The 17,674-nt window shown below is 63.4% G+C and overlaps 3 protein-coding genes across 8 annotated transcripts in view; 1 reads left to right on the forward strand and 2 right to left on the reverse strand.

Moving 5' to 3' along the window:
* The window catches only part of LOC119564877 (immunoglobulin superfamily member 1-like), a 967,916-nt gene that overhangs the window by 742,750 nt on the left and 207,492 nt on the right, over window positions 1–17,674 (forward strand). The gene's annotated exons all lie outside the window — the stretch shown is intronic.
* LOC119564866 (immunoglobulin superfamily member 1) overlaps window positions 1–17,674 on the reverse strand; it is a 999,687-nt gene that overhangs the window by 531,516 nt on the left and 450,497 nt on the right. The gene's annotated exons all lie outside the window — the stretch shown is intronic.
* The window catches only part of LOC119564865 (immunoglobulin superfamily member 1), a 798,058-nt gene that overhangs the window by 388,766 nt on the left and 391,618 nt on the right, over window positions 1–17,674 (reverse strand). The window lies entirely within an intron of this gene.

Genomic DNA, 17,674 nt, shown 5'->3' on the forward strand with positions numbered 1-17,674 from the left:
GGTCTCTGAACGCAGCTGTTGTTGTGTAGGGATGGGCCGGGGGAAGACCCAGAGAAAGGATATGTCACCATCTCCCGTGCTGGCAACTCCAGTCACCACACTGGGACGGGCAGAGGCCCACGCCCCGCCCCAGAGGCGGCCGCTTCTCAGCCCTGGACAAGGGGTCCGCATATACCCAGCCCCCACCGCACCCCAGAGGTGGTCGCGTCCCAGCACCGAGCGAGGGGTCCCTGTATACCCAACCCCTGCGCCCCACCCCAGAGCTGGCCGGTCCCAGCGCCGGGTGAGGTCATTGCTATGTATAGCTGGGGGGCTCTGTTTTCCAGCGCTGGGAGGAGCTGGCCAGGGGCTGGTGCCAGAAGGGGCCGGGCAAGGCAGGGCCTGGAATTAGGCAATTCCTACAAACAGCCCTGTCTGGCTAGTGTTAACCCCTTCCTGCCCTCTCCTCCCCTGGCAGCTGTGTCCTCCACGGTGAGGGGAAAGCATCAAGGAGAGAACCCAGGAGTCCTGGCTCCCAGCCCCCCCACCGCTCTAGCCACTAGACCTCTTGCCCATAGCAGTGGCATTGTAGGCTCCGGGCCCGTATCTAGGCACGGGCGTAAATGGTTCATGTAAAGCTTTGAGGCCGAATGGCCTGTCAGCCACCCTGAGTTTTGGGGCGCTGGGCCCAGTGGGCTCGGGGTGGGGTGGGGGAGGCGCGATACCAGGTTCTGGGGTCGCTTAACCCCGAAGCTGCCTTGGCAACTGAGGGGCGTGCGTGGAAACAAGCGACGCTCGTTAAGACCCTCAAGTCTAGGACATTGCCGGGGCACGGAGATTCGATACAGACCCCAGCCAGGAGGCCGGGCATGGCTCTGAATACACCGGCCAGCCTCCGGGGCGCGAGGGCCAGCAGGCCCGTTTGCTGGGCCAGGGCAGTACCTTTGATCCGGGCCAGCCTCTCCCCGAGGACGGGGATGTGCAGAGGGGCAAGGGCCGGGATTTCTGCTGGCCTTTGTGTGGGCCGGAGCAGTTCTGTCTTTACTTGTTGCACTGAGAAACGTGGCTGGAGCCCTGCTCGGCCTTGGGGTGGGAGCAGCACGGGGTGGGGTGGGGTGCAGCGGGGTTCCCGACCGGACGCAGGATGTGGGAAACTTGATTCTGGACCAAGAAGCCTCTCAGAGCCGAGGCGAGAACCCAGGAGTCCTGGCTCCCAGTCCCAGTCCCGCTCCCCCCCCCCGCACACACACACTATTTTTAGCCTCGATGAGTCAATCTGTTCTCAGGAAAGGGAGATTTATTGGGGGGGGGGGTGTGTCCACAGTGTGAGTCAGGGACCAGCTATTCTCTGCAAGCACCTTCACCTGCCCAAGGGCTGCTGGGTTCAGGGGCTGAACAGGACCCACGTGGGGTGCCCCACAGCGAGCAGAGCACCCCACACTGCCCCAGCCCAGCATGCACTGGGGCATTGTCTAGCCATCGCCCCCAGCACGCCCTCCCTCCCCCCAACCCCTCCATCCCTCCCTTTACCCACGACCCCATCCACCCCCCACCTGTCCCTTTACCCAGCCCTTCCTCCATTCCTCCCCCACACCCCTCCATCCCTCCCTTTACCCACGACCCCATCCACCCCCCACCTGTCCCTTTACCCAGCCCTTCCTCCATTCCTCCCCCCCACCCCTCCATTCCTCCCTTTACCCACGACCCCATCCACCCCCCACCTGTCCCTTTACCCAGGCCTTCCTCCATTCCTCCCCCACACCCCTCCATTCCTCCCTTTACCCACGACCCCATCCATCCCCCACCTGTCCCTTTACCCAGCCTTTCCTCCATTCCTCCCCACACCCCTCCATTCCTCCCTTTACCCACGACCCCATCCACCCCCCACCTGTCCCTTTACCCAGCCCTTCCTCCATTCCTCCCCCACACCCCTCTATTCCTCCCTTTACCCATGACCCCATCCATCCCCCACCTGTCCCTTTACCCAGCCCTTCCTCCCCACACCCCTCCATCCCTCCCTTTACCCACGACCCCATCCACCCCCCACCTGTCCCTTTACCCAGCCCTTCCTCCATTCCTGCCCCACACCCCTCCATTCCTCCCTTTACCCACGACCCCATCCACCCCCCACCTGTCCCTTTACCCAGCCCTTCCTCCATTCCTCCCCCACACCCCTCCATCCCTCCCTTTACCCACGACCCCATCCACCCCCCACCTGTCCCTTTACCCAGGCCTTCCTCCATTCCTGCCCCACACCCCTCCATCCCTCTCTTTACCCACGACCCCATCCACCCCCCACCTGTCCCTTTACCCAGCCCTTCCTCCATTCCTGCCCCACACCCCTCCATCCCTCCCTTTACCCACGACCCCATCCACTCCCCACCTGTCCCTTTACCCAGCCCTTCCTCCATTCCTGCCCCACACCCCTCCATCCCTCCCTTTACCCACTCCTCCATCCACCCCACCCCTCCAGCACGGCCGGTGCGTGCGGCCTGGAGGCAGGGCACGGGGGAGTGGGTCTGTGGGAAATGTGGGGTGGTGCTGGGCGGTGAGGGGGTGGGGAAGATGTGTGTGTGGGGGCACTAGGGAGTGGGGTTCGGTGGGGGGTGCTGGGCTGTTGTGGGAGGGCCCGGGGAAGGAGGTGCTGGGCATAGTGGGGCTAGGGGGGCTCTGGAATTGGGGGGGGGGATGTGTGTGTGGCATGGCCTGGGCCCGCCCCAGGGGGGAAGGGGCACACTGGCAGCACAGGGCCAGGCGGGCCACTGTGCATCTGCCAATCGCTGGTTTGTAAATAGTGCCCCGCACTGGGCTAGGAGGAGCGGGGCCACCCCGGCCACGCCCCATTGCCCCCGGCCGGCCCCTCGCTCCAGGGACTGGCCCTCCCCACGGCACGCCCCATTGCCCCCGGCCGGCCCCTCGCTCCTGGGATCGACCTCCCCCGCCACGCCCCATTGCCCCCATGTGGTCACACAAGGTTAATCCGGCCCTGCCCCAGCCCGGCCCGGGGTTGCAGCTCCCCAGTGTGGAACCGGCAGAAACGCTGGGGCTGCAGCGACACCTGCTGGCTGGTGTGAGACCAACAGAAAACCGCGCCCCAGGGACACCCCTGCTCTCCTCACGCCCGCCTCCGCCTCGGGGGGGGGGGCGGGGGAACGGAGTCTTGTGGTTAGAGCAGGGGGGATGGGAGCCAGGACTCCTGGGTTCTATCCCCGGCTCTTGCATTCTTGTGCTTAATGACACTGGCCATGTTGCTGCCCCTCTCTCTGCCTCAGTTTCCCTACCCGTGCCACAGCATCCCCACCCTGGGCTCTTCTGTTAGGCTCCCCCATTGCCCGGAGGGAGAGCCCCCCTCCTGGCCCCAAGGGCTGATGGGAACCACATCTTCCTGGGCTGTTTGTTCTACACTCCTTCCCCCAGTCCCCTGGGTTGGGAAATCCTCCCCCCCACCCCACCGCAGCTGTTCCCTGGACTTCTGATAAGGCCCCTGTTCCCCTCCAGGCTCTAATCATTAACCCTCAGGGCCATGGGAAACCTAGAGCACAGGACATAGCCTGCCCCCCAATCAGCCCACTGGGCCCATCTACCCCAGTATCCCGCACCCTCACTGCTCCCCGATCAGCCCCACAGGCCCATCTACCCCGGTATCCTGCCCCCTCACTGCTCCCCGATCAGCCCCACAGGCCCATCTACCCCGGTATTCCTCCCCCAATCAGCCCCACGGGCCCAACTACCTAGTATCCCGCCCTCTCCCTGCCCCTCTGGACCATACCCACGGGCCCATCTACCCCAATATCCCACCCCCTCCCTACCCCCCCGATCAGCCCCATGGGCCCATCTACCCTGGTATCCCACCCCCTCCCTGCCCACCGGACCAGAGCCCTGGTGTTACCAGATTTGCCCGTTACTTTGGGGTACGCTCATTTATTAGGGTTACTCTTTGGGTGGGGGTGGGGGGGTTTCTGTATTTCTATTAACTTGCTGCTTATGTCACTGGTGTTCTCACACGGAGCTCTGCCTCTCCCTGCTGCATGGTCCCTCCCAACGGAGCTTCCCGCAGGACCTCGGTTCCCCTGGGCTGGCTTCCTCCAGCCCCCGAATCGGATGAACACACACAGAGCGCATCGGAGAGGACCCGGTTAATCAGCACCCCCAAGCTGACCCTTTATATGCCCCCAGACTCAGCAGACCGGGTCGAGCAGCACTTCCAAGGCGCCACCCTCCTATGTCCCCGGTTCAGCATGTCCCTGTCCTCACTTTCACGGCACAATCGCCCTGGCAGGAACCCACTTGATGAGCAAACCCCACAGGATTTTTGGGCCCTGCCGGGATCTTTAGCTTAGCTACAAGGAGTGTCGCTGCAGAGCGAATGGGGAAGCCAAAAAACACCCACAACGGGGACAAAGAGAGAGAGAGAAGCAACCAGCTTAACCCTGAAAGTTATTTATTGCCAGGTAATAGCCAGAGAGGAGCCAAACAAACAAAGCGGTTATAATATTAAATCAAACTAAAACTTGATTATAAAAGGCAGGTTTAGAAAACTAGAACTGATCCCACAAGCCAGGGTCAGAAGGCTACACCGAGAGAGAGCTGGGTTCTCGCCACTCTGTGAAGCTTGAATCGAGCGGGGGTCCCAGGTGGTGGGGGTAGCTGCGGGTCCAGAGTGCTGGAGACAGGCAAAGCCCCCAGTACGATCAGTCAGGAGAGGATGAAGTCCCAATGGAACCGATGCAGATTTTGGATCCAGGCGTCAGGGCACTTACTTGAGCGTGGGTAGAGGGGTAGGGCAAGAACAGTGGTTCAAGGAAGAACATTAGATGTGTTTGTGGGTAAATTGTCGGCCCAAGGGAGGATACCAACGTTGTTTTGTTCAGCCTAGACAACAGGAGCTGATCATTCCTGGCTACGGCCGGTGTTCCTTCCAGGGAGCTCACAATGCAATTAGGGAGCTTCAGTATTTTGGATACCACTAAAGGATTCAATACTAGAATTGGGCTGATAACTGCTGAGCTGGGGGTGTGCAGGCGTGGGTTCATTAACATCGGGAGCAGCGATCCCGCAGCGTGCCGTGCTTCCCTGCTTCGCTGGTCCCAGAGTTCCCTGCGGGTCTTGCCTTGGGATCTCTGGTCTCCAGGCTGTAGGCTGATGGAGATGCCTCCTTGTCCCACCTCCGATGCACATGAGGCCGGGGAGTTGCCTTAATCCTGTCACCCTCGTCCCAGGGGTTTCGGTGGGTCTCCCACGGCTTTTCCATTGCTTTTTGTAAGTCTGTCTTCGGAGCAGTTTTGGTGCAAGCAGAGGCTTGGGGGAGCGCGGGGGAGATGGAGATCTTTTGTGAGTCAGACAGACTGGATGCTGCGCCCTGGTTCACGAAGAACACAGAGCTGACAGGTATCCTGCCCCCTGGACCACAGCATGGGCTGATCTACCCTGGTATCCCACCCCCTTCCTGCCCCCCAGCTCAGAGCCATGGGGCCATCTACCGCGGTATCCTGCCCCTTCATTGCCTCTGGATCAGAGCCACGGGCCCATCTACCCTGGTATCCCACCCCTCCCTGCCCCCCTCGACCAGAGTCACAGGCCCATCTACCCTCGTATCTCACCACCCGTCCCTGCCCCCTGGACCAGAGCCATGGGCCCATCTACCCTGGTATCCCACCCCTCCCTGCCCCCCTCGACCAGAGGCATGGGCCCATCTACCTCGGTCTCAGATAGCGGTCAGTTGTAGCTTTGTCAAAGTCAAAGGAAGATACCAAACGCCCCCACATGGGCAATGGAAGAATAACTCCCCATAAGGAAAGACTGGTCCAGCCCCCTACTCCCCACCCCTGTAATGCATCTGGGGGAAGAGGGAACCCTCACAGCCCTTCCTGACCTCACTCTGGGCCCAGGAAGGTCCACTGCCCCTGAGGCCATGCTAACTCATGTGTCGGTCAGTTCCGCAGGCTAAAGGTGACATGTCCTGGGTTTAACAGCACGGGGCACCGCTCCTGTGGTTGGGGGAGGCAAGTCGCTGTGGTCTGGGGTGGGATAGGGATGGACACACTGACCCCCCCCATCCTTGTCCCCTTCCTTCCTGGAGTCCTTCACCTCTGCGCCCCTGTTCTGTTTGTGCGTGAATAGTATCAGGTCTTTGGCCTTTTGTTCCCTGGCTGCCTGCATTGGACGCTGCCCAGGCCCTATTCCAGGAAGCCGCATGCCTGGGAGAAGGGGAAGTGTGAGCCCCCACAATGCCACCACCCAGCTCTGGGGAATTTGACCCCCCCCATGTAGGTTTCCTGGGAGAGGGATTTTGGGGTGTGGTGGCAGAAGCACTGAGGAAGAGAGAAAAGGGGGATCCCTTGCAGCAGGGAGTTTCTCAGCTGAACCCCAAAATTACCTGCCAAGGGAGTGTTCCCCTGGCTGAACCCCAAAATGAGCTCACAAGGGGTAATTCCCTGTGTTCAACCTGAATATTTTCCCATAGCAGGGAGATTTTTCCTGTTGAACCCTGATATGACTCCGGAAGGGTCCCCCTGAGTGAACCCCAATATTATCCCACAGGGCAGGGGTCTCCTGGGTGAATGTCGATATTAGCCATAGCAGGGATGTGAACCCCCCAATATTATCCCATAGCAGGGAGATCCTGGGTGCATTGATATTATCCTGGGGGGATCCTGAGAATGAAAACTATTATGCTCTAGGGAGGGGATTCCCTGGGTGAACCCTGATATCATAGGGGTGCCACCAGGTGACCCCAATATATCCCATAGTGAGGAGTTCCCAAGGTGGCCTGTGCTACCATCCTGTAGCAGGGAGTTCCTCAGGTGACCCCTCCTATTATCCTTTTTGGGGAATTCCCCCAGGGTGAACCCTGATATGCTGTAGCAGGGAGTTCCCTTGGTGACTCTGATATTATCCCATAGCAGGGCGTTCTTCTGGTAAACCCCAAGATCATCCCTTAGTGGGGCATTTCCCTCACCACCCAACTCCAGGCCCCAGAGGATTCTCGGATAGATTTCAGCATCATGCTTTGTTTTATTTCTCTACTAAAAATGGCAACCTCACAGCCAATAAATACAAGTGAACGTACAGCCCCCGCCCCGCCCCCTTCCCCCTCCAGAGAGCAGAGACCTCCCCGGCATGGGCCCCCACCTCCTGCCACAGAGATGGACTCGGAGTCCACTCCAGGTGTGGGAATCCGGGCCGGGATTTCACTGATGCCACAGGGAGGAGAAAACCCGGCACTGGATCACCCTGCCAGCTGGAATGGACTCGACTAGATTCCCCTCCCGCCCCATGGGCTGCTCCTCTGGGACTGCAGGCCGGGGGCGGGGGGAACCCGGCACTGGATCTCCCTGGCAGCAGGAATGGACTCGATAGGCTTCCTCCCACCGTGGATTGCCCAAGTGTGCCCTATGGGGGGGGAGGGAAAACCCGGCACTGGATCCCTCTGCCAGCTGGAATGGAGTTGCCTTGATTTTCTCTCCCCCTCCCACCCCCCCACCGTTCTCTGTTGGGGCGGAGATGGGCTCTAAAGCCAGGACTGGATCCCCCTGGCAACTGGAATGCACTGAATGGGGGCAGGGAAGCCCCCTTCCACCTCCCCACTCCACCCACAGCTCTTTCATGAGCAGCACAATGGGGCCCTGGTACCGATGGGCCCTTTGCACGACAGGCCCTTGCAAGATGGGACCTCGAACGATAAGACCGTCTCACAGTAGGCCCTTGGCACTGCAGCCTGTGCACGATGGGGCTCTCGCACGATGGGTCCTTTGCACAACGAGGCCTTCGCACGATGGGAACTCACACTGGGGCCTTGGCGTAGCAGTCTGTGCACGATGGGGCCTTTGCACGAGGGGACCTTCTTTGCACAATGGGGCCTTCGCCCGACGGGCTCCTCACACAAGTGGACCTTTGCACAAGCAGCCTTTGCAATCTGGGGCCCTCGCACGAGGAGCTTTCACACGATTGGTCCTCCCACGAAGGGAGCATTGTCCAGCGGGTCCCCTGCTGGCCACTGGCTCCTCCCCGCCACATGGGCGGTCCATCCGGACAGGCTGTGTGTGGGTGCGGGGGGCCGGGGGAGCTCAGCAGGGGCGGATCTCGGACACCACCCGCTTGGGGAACAGTTTGTACTGCAGCCAGGTGGGCTCTGAAATGAGACAGGGTCACGGGTGAGGAGGGGAGTGGGGCAAAAATACCCCCAGCACCCCTGCAGCTCCCCTCTGATTCCCCCCGAACCCCACAGGGCTCCCTCCGTCCTCCTCAGATCTCCCCCCACCGGACTCCCCTCTTCCCCCCCCAGGATCCACCTCCTCCGCCCCTTGCCCTGTGGACATACCCCTCCCCCCACAGATCTACACCCCCACCCCTTTCCTACTGCCTCCCTACAGCTCCCTGTCCCCACACAGCCACCCCCCCAGTACATCTCTCGTCCCCACGGCTCCCTCCCTGCCCCACAGCTCCCTCCCTGCCCCCACTTCCCCATAGCTCCCCAACGGCTCCCTCCCTGCCCCCCACTTCCCCATAGCTCCGCAATGGCTCCCTCCCTGCCCCCCACTTCCCCATAGCTCCCCCCACAGCTCTCTCCCTGCTCCCACTTCCAAATAGCTCCCCCCACGGCTCTCTCCCTGCCCCCCACTGCCCCATAGCTCCCTCCACGGCTCTCTCCTTGCCCCCATGGCTCCCTCCCTGCCCCTACTTCCCCATAGCTCCCCCCACGGCTCCCTCCCTGCCCCCACTTCTCCATAGCTCCCCAACGGCTCTCTCCTTGCCCCCCCCCACTTCCCCATAGCTCCCCCAACGGCTTCCCCCTGCCACCCCAGCCCCCTGCCCCTCACCGTCGTAGCAGGCCGGCAGGGGCAGCAGGCCGTCGAAGCAGTGCGAGGGGGCCGGGTAGCTGCAGCTCTGGGTCTGGTTCTGGCTCCGGCAGTAGAAAGTGACAATCTCCCCGTGCTGGACCTGCCCTTCTGGGATCTCCTGGATCCAGAGCTTGCGGCCCTGGTAGAGCACACGGCTCCGCTGGGCCGGCACCACGCAGCGCGCTGCGGGGAGACGGGATACTGGGGTGATGGGCCCGTGGCTCCAGCTGGGGAGGGGCAGGGAGGGGCAGGATAATGGGTAGATGGGTCCAGGGGGCTGATCCAGGGGGCGGGGAGGGGGCAGGATATCAGGGCCCATGGGGCTGATCTGGGGGCAGGGAGAGGGCAGTATACCAGGGTAGATGGGCCCAGGGACTGATGGGGGCGGGGGTGGGAGGAGGTGGGATACCGGGGTAGATGGGCCTGGGGACTGATCACGGGGTGGGGATGGGAGGACAGGGGATACCAGGGTAGATGAGCCCGGGATTGGTCGGGCAGGGATAGGAGTAGGCGGGATACCGGGGTAGATGGGCCCGGGGGCTGATCACGGGGTGGGGATGGGAGGACAGGGGATACCGGGGTAAATGGGCCCAGGGGCTGATCGGGCAGGGATGGGAGTAGGCGGGATACCGGGGTAGATGGGCCCGTGGCTCTGGCTGGAAGTTCTGGGGGAGGAGGGGAGTGGGGGAGGGGGCGATACCTCTGCAGAAGGGCCGGGGCGACCAGGTGCCGTTGCCCCGGCAGGTGACCCGGTTGGTGCCATCCAGCAGGTAGCTGCGCTTGCAGAGGTAATAGACCAGCTCCCCGGCCCGGTACTGAGCCTTCTCCACTGCCACCAGGTAGCCCTCGGCGATGTCCCCGGGGGGTGGGCAGAACACGGCTGGGGGAGAGAGGGGGTCACGGCCAGGCCCGGGGGATGGACAGAGCAGGGCCAGGGGGAGGGAAGGACGAAGGGCTGGGTGGAGAGATGGAGGCTGCATGGGGGGTACAGGGATGCAGGAGGGTGGGGGGTGGATGGCTGGAGGGAATGTGGGGGGTGGATGGGGGTGTGGCGGGTGGATGGGGGTGTGTGGGGGTGGATGGCTGGAAGGCATGTGGGGGGCGGATGGGGGTGTGGCAGGTGGATGGCTGGAGGGGATGTAGGGGTCAGATGGGGGTGGGGGGATGGATGGGGGTGTGTGGGGGTGGATGGCTGGAGAGGATGTGGGGGGCAGATGGGGGTGTGGGGGGTGGATGGCTGGAGGGGATGTAGGGGGCAGATGGGGGTGTGTGGGGGGTGGACGGCTGGAGGGGATTTAGGGGGCAGATGGTGGGTGTGGCGGGTGGTTGGCTGGAGGGGATGTGGGGGGCAGATGGGGGTGTGACAGGTGGATGACTGGAGGGGATGTAGGGGGCAGATGGTGGGTGTGGCGGGTGGATGGCTGGAGGGGATGTGGAGGCAGATGGGGGAGTGACAGCTGGATGGGGGTGTGTGGCTGGATGGGGGGTGTGGCGGGTGGATGGCTGGAGGGGATGTAGGGGGCAGATGGGGGTGTGTGGGGGTGGACGGCTGGAGGGGATGTAGGGGGCAGATGGGGGTGTGTGGGGGTGGACGGCTGGAGGGGATGTAGGGGGCAGATGGTGGGTGTGGCGGGTGGATGGCTGGAGGGGATGTGGGGGGCAGATGGGGGTGTGACAGGTGGATGACTGGAGGGGATGTGGAGGCAGATGGGGGAGTGACAGGTGGATGGGGGTGTGTGGCTGGATGGGGGGTGTGGCGGGTGGATGGCTGGAGGGGATGTAGGGGGCAGATGGGGGTGTGTGTGGGGTGGATGGCTGGAGAGGATGCAAGGTATACGTGGCAGATGGGGGGAGATGCAGCAGTGGATGGAGGGATGAAGGGAAGGGGGCTGGGGAGGGAGGGGGCATGTCTCTATCTCTCTAGGGTATCCCCCAAGCTCCCTCACGACCCCCTCCAAGAGCACTGTCCCAGCCCCCCACCTTCCCTCCCAGCTGGGAGGGGGCCCGGCCTGGCACTGGAGCCCTGGAGGATGGGCCAGCCCCGGCATGGGGGCAGATGGGGACAGAGAGAAACTAGGACCCCCCACCCCTGCCCCCCTTCGCCCTACTCACGGTGGCAGGTTGGGGCGGGCCCAGACCACTCCTGGTTCTCCTGGCATCGGATGGTCTCTGGGCCCTCCAGCCGGTACCTGGGGAGCGGGGGGAGAGGTGAGGTTGGAGATGGGGCTGGGCTCTCTGATGGGCTGCGGGTCGGGAGTGAGGGGCAATGGCAGGGCTGGTGTGCGGGGGGAGGGAGCTCTGGGCTGGGCTTGCAGGGGGCTGCGGGTCGGGAGTGAGGGGCACCAGCAGAACTGGGGGGGGAACTCACCCGCGCTTGCACTTGTACCGCACCTCCCCGCCTGCCCTGTAGGAGGCACCGCTGTGAAATCCATTGTCGGTCTCTGGCGGGGGGCTGCAGAAGGACGACGGGGTCAGATCCCCTGGAACAGAGGACGGGAGGGGGAGGGGAGTCAACTGGGGGGGGGGGGGGGGATCACTGCTGTCTGGCAGCCAAGTTCCTCCCCCTTAACCCTTAGCATCCTCCAGACACAAAGAGCCATTAAAGGCTTCCCTCAGCAAGGGGAAGGTATATTTTTAGGTTCCTTCCCCTTTAACACCTGTAGGAGGTGGGGCAGTCTCCCTTTAAGAGACAGGCCCTTGCCCCACCCTCTTCCAATAGGTCCCTCCCCTTTCCCATTTGCTCCTCCCTCTCAGTAGACTCCATCCCCACTGCGACCTTCCTTGTCCCGTTGCGCCCTGCAATTCCCTTATTTGCCTCCTCCCTTTTCATGGTAAGACTCTCCTCTGCCCCATTTGGCCCCTCCCTACCCAATTTGGCTCCTCCTTCTCTGTAAACTCCTCCCCTTCTGCCCCATTTGCCTCCTCCCCCTCCCAGCAGGCCCCACCCCATTCCACATTTGGCTCCTCCCCTTATTTAGCTCCGCCTCTCCTCCAAAGCCTTCCCCATGGGGCTGTAATTCCCAGACAAGCGGGGGAACACCGTGGGTTTTGCTGGGAGTAGGTCCCTCCCCGAATGCTGCTTCTCCCGGACTCCTGGGTTCTGCTCCCCCCAACAGGCTCCATCTCTTTCCTGGGTGGCATGGGGTGGGGAAGATTTCATGTGGGGGGGAACAAAGAAGACTTTGGCTCCTTCCCTCGTGGCTGGAGCCGAAGGGTCAGAGATCATCTTGGAGTGGAGGGGTCACCCAATTTAGGGGTTCAGAGTTTAGATTGAGGATCTGGCTCTAATTTTTTTTCCGGGGGGGGGGCAGCATCTGAGGCTTGGAGGGGAACATTTCTCTTATTTCACTGGAATTTTAGGGAGGAGGCAGAGTCCTGGCTCTGAGGGGAAAATTCAGGGGAGTAAATTGGTTTTGGAGGAGAAGGTCCTGCCTCCCAACCCCCCGCTCTCCGCATTGTCCTTCCAGAGCTGGGAAAGAACCCAGGCGTCGTGGCTCCCAGCCCCCCTGCTCTAACCACTAGACCCCACTCCCCTCCCAGAGCCGGGGAAAGAACCCAGGAGTCCTGGCTCCCAGCCCCTCCTGCAAGCATACTGTCGCAGGGGGCGGTGGGACAGTTTCCATGTGGCCCAGAGCTCGGTCCCCCTGGGGAGGCGGTCCCTTAACCGTATTTAGCGCTGGCCCCCTTGCTCCAGATGCTGTGTTCCCTGGCTGCCCCTGGGGGTGGGCTGGGGGAGGACACAGGTCCAGGAGAGCTGCTCTGCCTCCATATCTAGGTCTCCGCTTGCCAGGGGATCCGTTATCCTTGAATCAGCCCCGGGACTCATCCTGATCAGCTCACTGCCTAGAGAGCAGCCTGCCCTTGGCAACTGTCAGCGTGAATGACGGTGCTGGGGGCGGGGTGATGACGTTGGGGCGGGTGTTGGGTGATGACGTTGGGGCAGGGTGATGGGGCCAGGGGCGGGGTGATGGGGCGGATGTTGGGTGACGAGGTTGGGGGTGGGGTGATGGGGTTGGTGTGGGGCGAATGTTGGATGATGGGGTTTGGGGCAGGGTGATGGTGTTAGGGTGGATGTTGGGTGATGGGGCTGGGGGTGGGGTGACGGGGTTGGGCAGGTGTTGGGTGATAGTGTTGGGGGTGGGTATTGGGTGACGGTGCTGGGGGTGGGGCGGATGTTGGATGATGGTGTTGGGGCAGGGTGATGGTGTTTGGGGCAGATGTGGGGTGACGGGGTTGGGGGTGGGGTGACAGTGTTGGGGCGGGTGTTGGGTGATGGGGTTGGGGATGGGGTGACGGGGTTGGGGCGGGTGTTGGGTGATGGCGCTGGGGGTGGGGTGATGATGTTGGGGCGGATGTTGGGTGACGGGGTTGGGGGTGGGGTGATGGGGTTGGGGTGGGGCGAATGTTGGATGATGGTGTTTGGGGCAGGGTGATGGTGTTAGGGTGGATGTTGGGTGATGGGGTTGGGGGTGGGGTGACGGGGTTGGGCGGGTGTTGGGTGATAGTGCTGGGGGCGGGTGTTGGGTGACGGTGCTGGGGTGGGGCAGATGTTGGATGATGGTGTTGGGGCAGGGTGATGGTGTTTGGGGCGGATGTGGGGTGACGGGGTTGGGGGTGGGGTGACGGGGTTGGGGGCAGGTGTTGGGTGACGGTGCTGGGGGCGGGGTGATGGGGTTGGGGAGGGTGTTGGGTGACTGTGCTGGGGGCGGGGTGACGGGGTTGGGGCGGATGTTGGGTGATGGGGTTGAGGATGGGGTGACGGGGTTGGGGCGGATGTTGGGTGATGGGGTTGAGGATGGGGTGACGGGGTTGGGGCGGATGTTGGGTGATGGGGTTGGGGATGGGGTGACGGGGTTGGGGCGTGTGTTGGGTGATGGCGCTGGGGGCGGGGTGATGATGTTGGGGTGGATGTTGGGTGACAGGGTTGGGGGTGGGGTGACAGCGTTGGGGCGGGTGTTGGGTGATGGCGCTGGGGGTGGGGTGATGATGTTGGGGTGGATGTTGGGTGACAGGGTTGGGGGTGGGGTGACAGCGTTGGGGCGGGTGTTGGGTGATGGGGTTGGGGGCGGGGTGATGATGTTGGGGTGGATGTTGGGTGACAGGGTTGGGGATGGGGTGACAGCGTTGGGGCGGGTGTTGGGTGACGGTGCTGGGGGCGGGGTGATGGGGTTGGGGAGGGTGTTGGGTGACGGTGCTGGGGGCGGGGTGATGGGGTTGGGGAGGGTGTTGGGTGACTGTGCTGGGGGCGGGGTGACGGGGTTGGGGCGGATGTTGGGTGACAGGGTTGGGGGTGGGGTGACAGCGTTGGGGCGGGTGTTGGGTGATGGGGTTGGGGATGGGGTAACAGCGTTGGGGCGGGTGTTGGGTGATGGCGCTGGGGGTGGGGTGATGATGTTGGGGTGGATGTGGGGTGACAGGGTTGGGGGTGGGGTGATGGGGTTGGGCGGGTGTTGGGTGACAGTCTTGGGGGAGGATGTTGGGTGACGGGGTTGGGGATAGGGTGACGAGGTTGGGGACGGGTGTTGGGTGATGGTGCTGGAGGTAGGATCACGGTGCTTGGCACTGCAGGGTGGAGGATGGCGAAGGCCCCGACTGGGGACTGGCGGAGGTGTTCCCGTCCCTTACGTTCGCAGGGTGCCATCAGACTCCACTTCCTGTCCCCCTGGCATCGGCTCAGCGCCGCTCCCTGCCCTTTGGACATCCTGAAGCCTGGCTGGCAGGTCACCTCCATGAGGGCCCCGAAGCCGCGGGAAGCCTGGGCCAAACGTATCTCGGCATTATCGATCTGCACGGGCCACGGGCAGGTCCGGCCTGGGAAACGCAAAGACAGTTGGGATGGAGAGAGCCAGGATTCCTGGGTTGTGTCCCGGCTTGGGGAGGGGAGTGGGGTCTAGTGGTTAGAGTGGGGGGAGCTGGGAGCCAGGACTCCTGGGTTGTGTCCCGGCTCGGGGAGCGGAGTGGGGTCTAGTGGTTAGAGTGGGGGGGGCTGGGAGCCAGGACTCCTGGGTTGTGTCCTGGCTCGGGGAGAGGAGTGGGGTCTAGTGGTTAGAGTGGGGGGAGCTGGGAGCCAGGACTCCCTGGTTGTGTCCCGGCTCGGGAAGGGGAGTGGGGTCTAGTGGTTAGAGTGGGGGGGCTGGGAGCCAGGACTCCCTGGTTGTGTCCCGGCTCGGGGAGGGGAGTGGGGTCTAGTGGTTAGAGTGGGGGGGCTGGGAGCCAGGACTCCCTGGTTGTGTCCTGGCTCGGGGAGAGGAGTGGGGTCTAGTGGTTAGAGTGGGGGGGCTGGGAGCCAGGACTCCCTGGTTGTGTCCCGGCTCGGGGAGGGGAGTGGGGTCTAGTGGTTAGAGCTGGGGGGTGGGGGCTGGGAGCCGGCAGCAGTCCCGGCGCCTACCTGGTATCACACAGCTCAGCCCGCAGGCCCCATCACACAGGCACTGCCTGCGGCCAGAGCAGTCGCGGTCCTGGGTGCAGGTCCTCTGGCAGGTCTGGCCCGTTCCCTCTGCCGGCGCCTCCCTCCGGGCTGGGCAGGGACTGGGCCCCTCTGCGCCTGCGGGGACACGAAGGGGAGCTGTTGGAGTGGCTTGTATAGGTTGGAAACTGAGGCATAAAAGGAGGGGAAGGAAGTCACAGCAAATAGAATCCAGATGTCCTGGCTCCCACTCAGCTGTTTACAGAGGGACCCCCCCCCAAACTGCTGTTAGAAATGGGGCAGTTTGAAGGGGGGGGGCTCTTACAAACATTTCCCTCCCCACCCCCGAAGCCCCCCTCACTTTAACGGGAAGGTAGGAGGGCAGGTTGCCTGTAGGGGAAAGGGGCCCCTGCAGTCCCTACCATAGCCACCAGCTGGTGGGGCAGGGCCTGCGAGTGCCTCTGGGCCCCGGGGTGGGGGCTGGGGGGGGCAGAATTCTCCCCTCCGTACCGGCTGGGGAGCCTGGCGGGGTGTCCATCCCCCAGACACCTGTCTGTTCACCTGGCCCCATGCACCATTCGTCCATCCTCATACCCCCCCATCCCCACCCCCCCATCCCCATCCACCCCCCTCCTCTCTCTATCTCCTTCCCCCCCTCCTCTCTCTATCCCCATCCACCCCCCCATCCCCATCCATCCATCTATCTATCTATCTATCCCTCCATCTCTTTCTCAACCCTGCCCAGCCCATGGTGGGGGCCCTGGGGGTCACTTCTCTGGGGCTGAGAACTGGGGCCCCTCCCTGGTTTCTAGCAAAGGCTGTTTAAAGCCCCAGCCGGGACAATTACCTGGGAACAAAATCACACGGGACAAGGGCAGGCTCAGGTGGGGACGGGGGGGCGAGGTCATCCCCTCCAGTCTATAGGCCCCCTCCCTGGGGGCACGGGATCCCTCCCCCAGCCCCGCTCCCTGGGAGTGTGGGATCCCCCCTCCAGTCTGTAGCCCCCCTCCCTGGGGGGTAGAGAAGAGGGGGTGGAAGGACCCCTTGGGGGGGGGAGGAGAGGGGGAAGAGGCAGGGAGCCGGGGGGTCTCTAGTGAGGGAGGGGGACGCGAGGCCAACGCGGGGGGGGGTGAGCTGGGGGGTTACCCTGACGAGGGAGGGGAGAAGGGAGGACACCGGCAGGCGGGGGAGGGGCATGGGGGAAACCCTCAGAGAGGGGAGGGGGAAGCTTGTGAACCCAGGGGGTGGGGGAGCCCTGGGGGGGGGGGTAGGCAGGCGGCTGGCGGGAAGATATGCCAGCGGGTGGGGGGGTCCCCTTCCCCTCACCTGTGGTGCAGTGACTGCCCCAGGGCAGCAGAAGCAGCAGAAGGAGGGGGGCACCGTGGGGCATGGCAGGCGGGGTCCTGCGACGTCCCTGTGAAGCCAGTGTCCCCGGCCCTGGATATAAATACCTCCCCCCACCGCCCAGGTTATCGATTAACCACCCCCCGGCCCTGGGACTCTGACCTCCCGGCCAGGCACCCAGGAGCAAAACAGCCCCACGTCACTGCGGAGAACCCAGGGGTCCTGGCTCCCAGCCACCCCCCACCCATTCTAACCACTAGTCCACACTCCCTGCCCAGACCCCAGGAGAGAACCCAGGAGTCCTGGCTCCCAGCCCCGTCACTCCTCTTGCCTCCTACCCTCCCAGAGCTGGGAACTGGGGGGATTCGGGATCTGGAGGGGGGTCGGGTGTCTGTCTGTGGGGATCTACATTTGGGGGTGTCCTTCTCAGGCCCCCCTCGGGGAACGCCCCCCCCCGCCCGGCCCCGTTCTCCTTTAAGGCCGACTCCTCCCCCGGAGCCGTCAGAGACCCGCCTCCCCCCGCCGCTCTCCCCCCACAGCCGACACACTGCCCGACCGGCCGGCAGCTTTCCTGTCGGCGCGTCCGTCCCCACCTCGGCCCCCGGCGGCGGCGGCTGGGAACCTCCGCTCCTCTGTCGCCTTCAGCCCTCCGGTCCCCGCCTCCGCTTCCATCCCTCGTTCTCCATCCCCCCTGCTCTCATCCCTCCTTCTCCCTATCCCGCATCTCTTCTCCCATCCCTCCGTCCTCTGCCTTCTCTCCATCCCTCTCTCCTCCCGTCCTTCCTTCTCTCTCCCATCCCTCCGTCCTCTGCCTTCTCTCCATCCCTCTCTCCTTCCTCCCTTCCTTCTCTCTCCCATCCCTCCGTCCTCTGCCTTCTCTCCATCCCTCTCTCCTCCCGTCCTTCCTTCTCTCTCCCATCCCTCCGTCCTCTGCCTTCTCTCCATCCCTCTCTCCTCCCTCCCTTCCTTCTCTCTCCCATCCCTCCGTCCTCTGCCTTCTCTCCATCCCTTCTCTCCTCCCTCTCTTCCTTCTCTCTCCCATCCCTCCATCCTCTCCCTTCTCTCCATCCCTCTCTCCTCCCTCCCTTCCTTCTCTCTCCCATCC

The sequence above is a fragment of the Chelonia mydas genome, chromosome 23 (assembly GCF_015237465.2).
Source record: "Chelonia mydas isolate rCheMyd1 chromosome 23, rCheMyd1.pri.v2, whole genome shotgun sequence".
In the NCBI taxonomy this organism is placed as follows: domain Eukaryota; kingdom Metazoa; phylum Chordata; order Testudines; family Cheloniidae; genus Chelonia; species Chelonia mydas.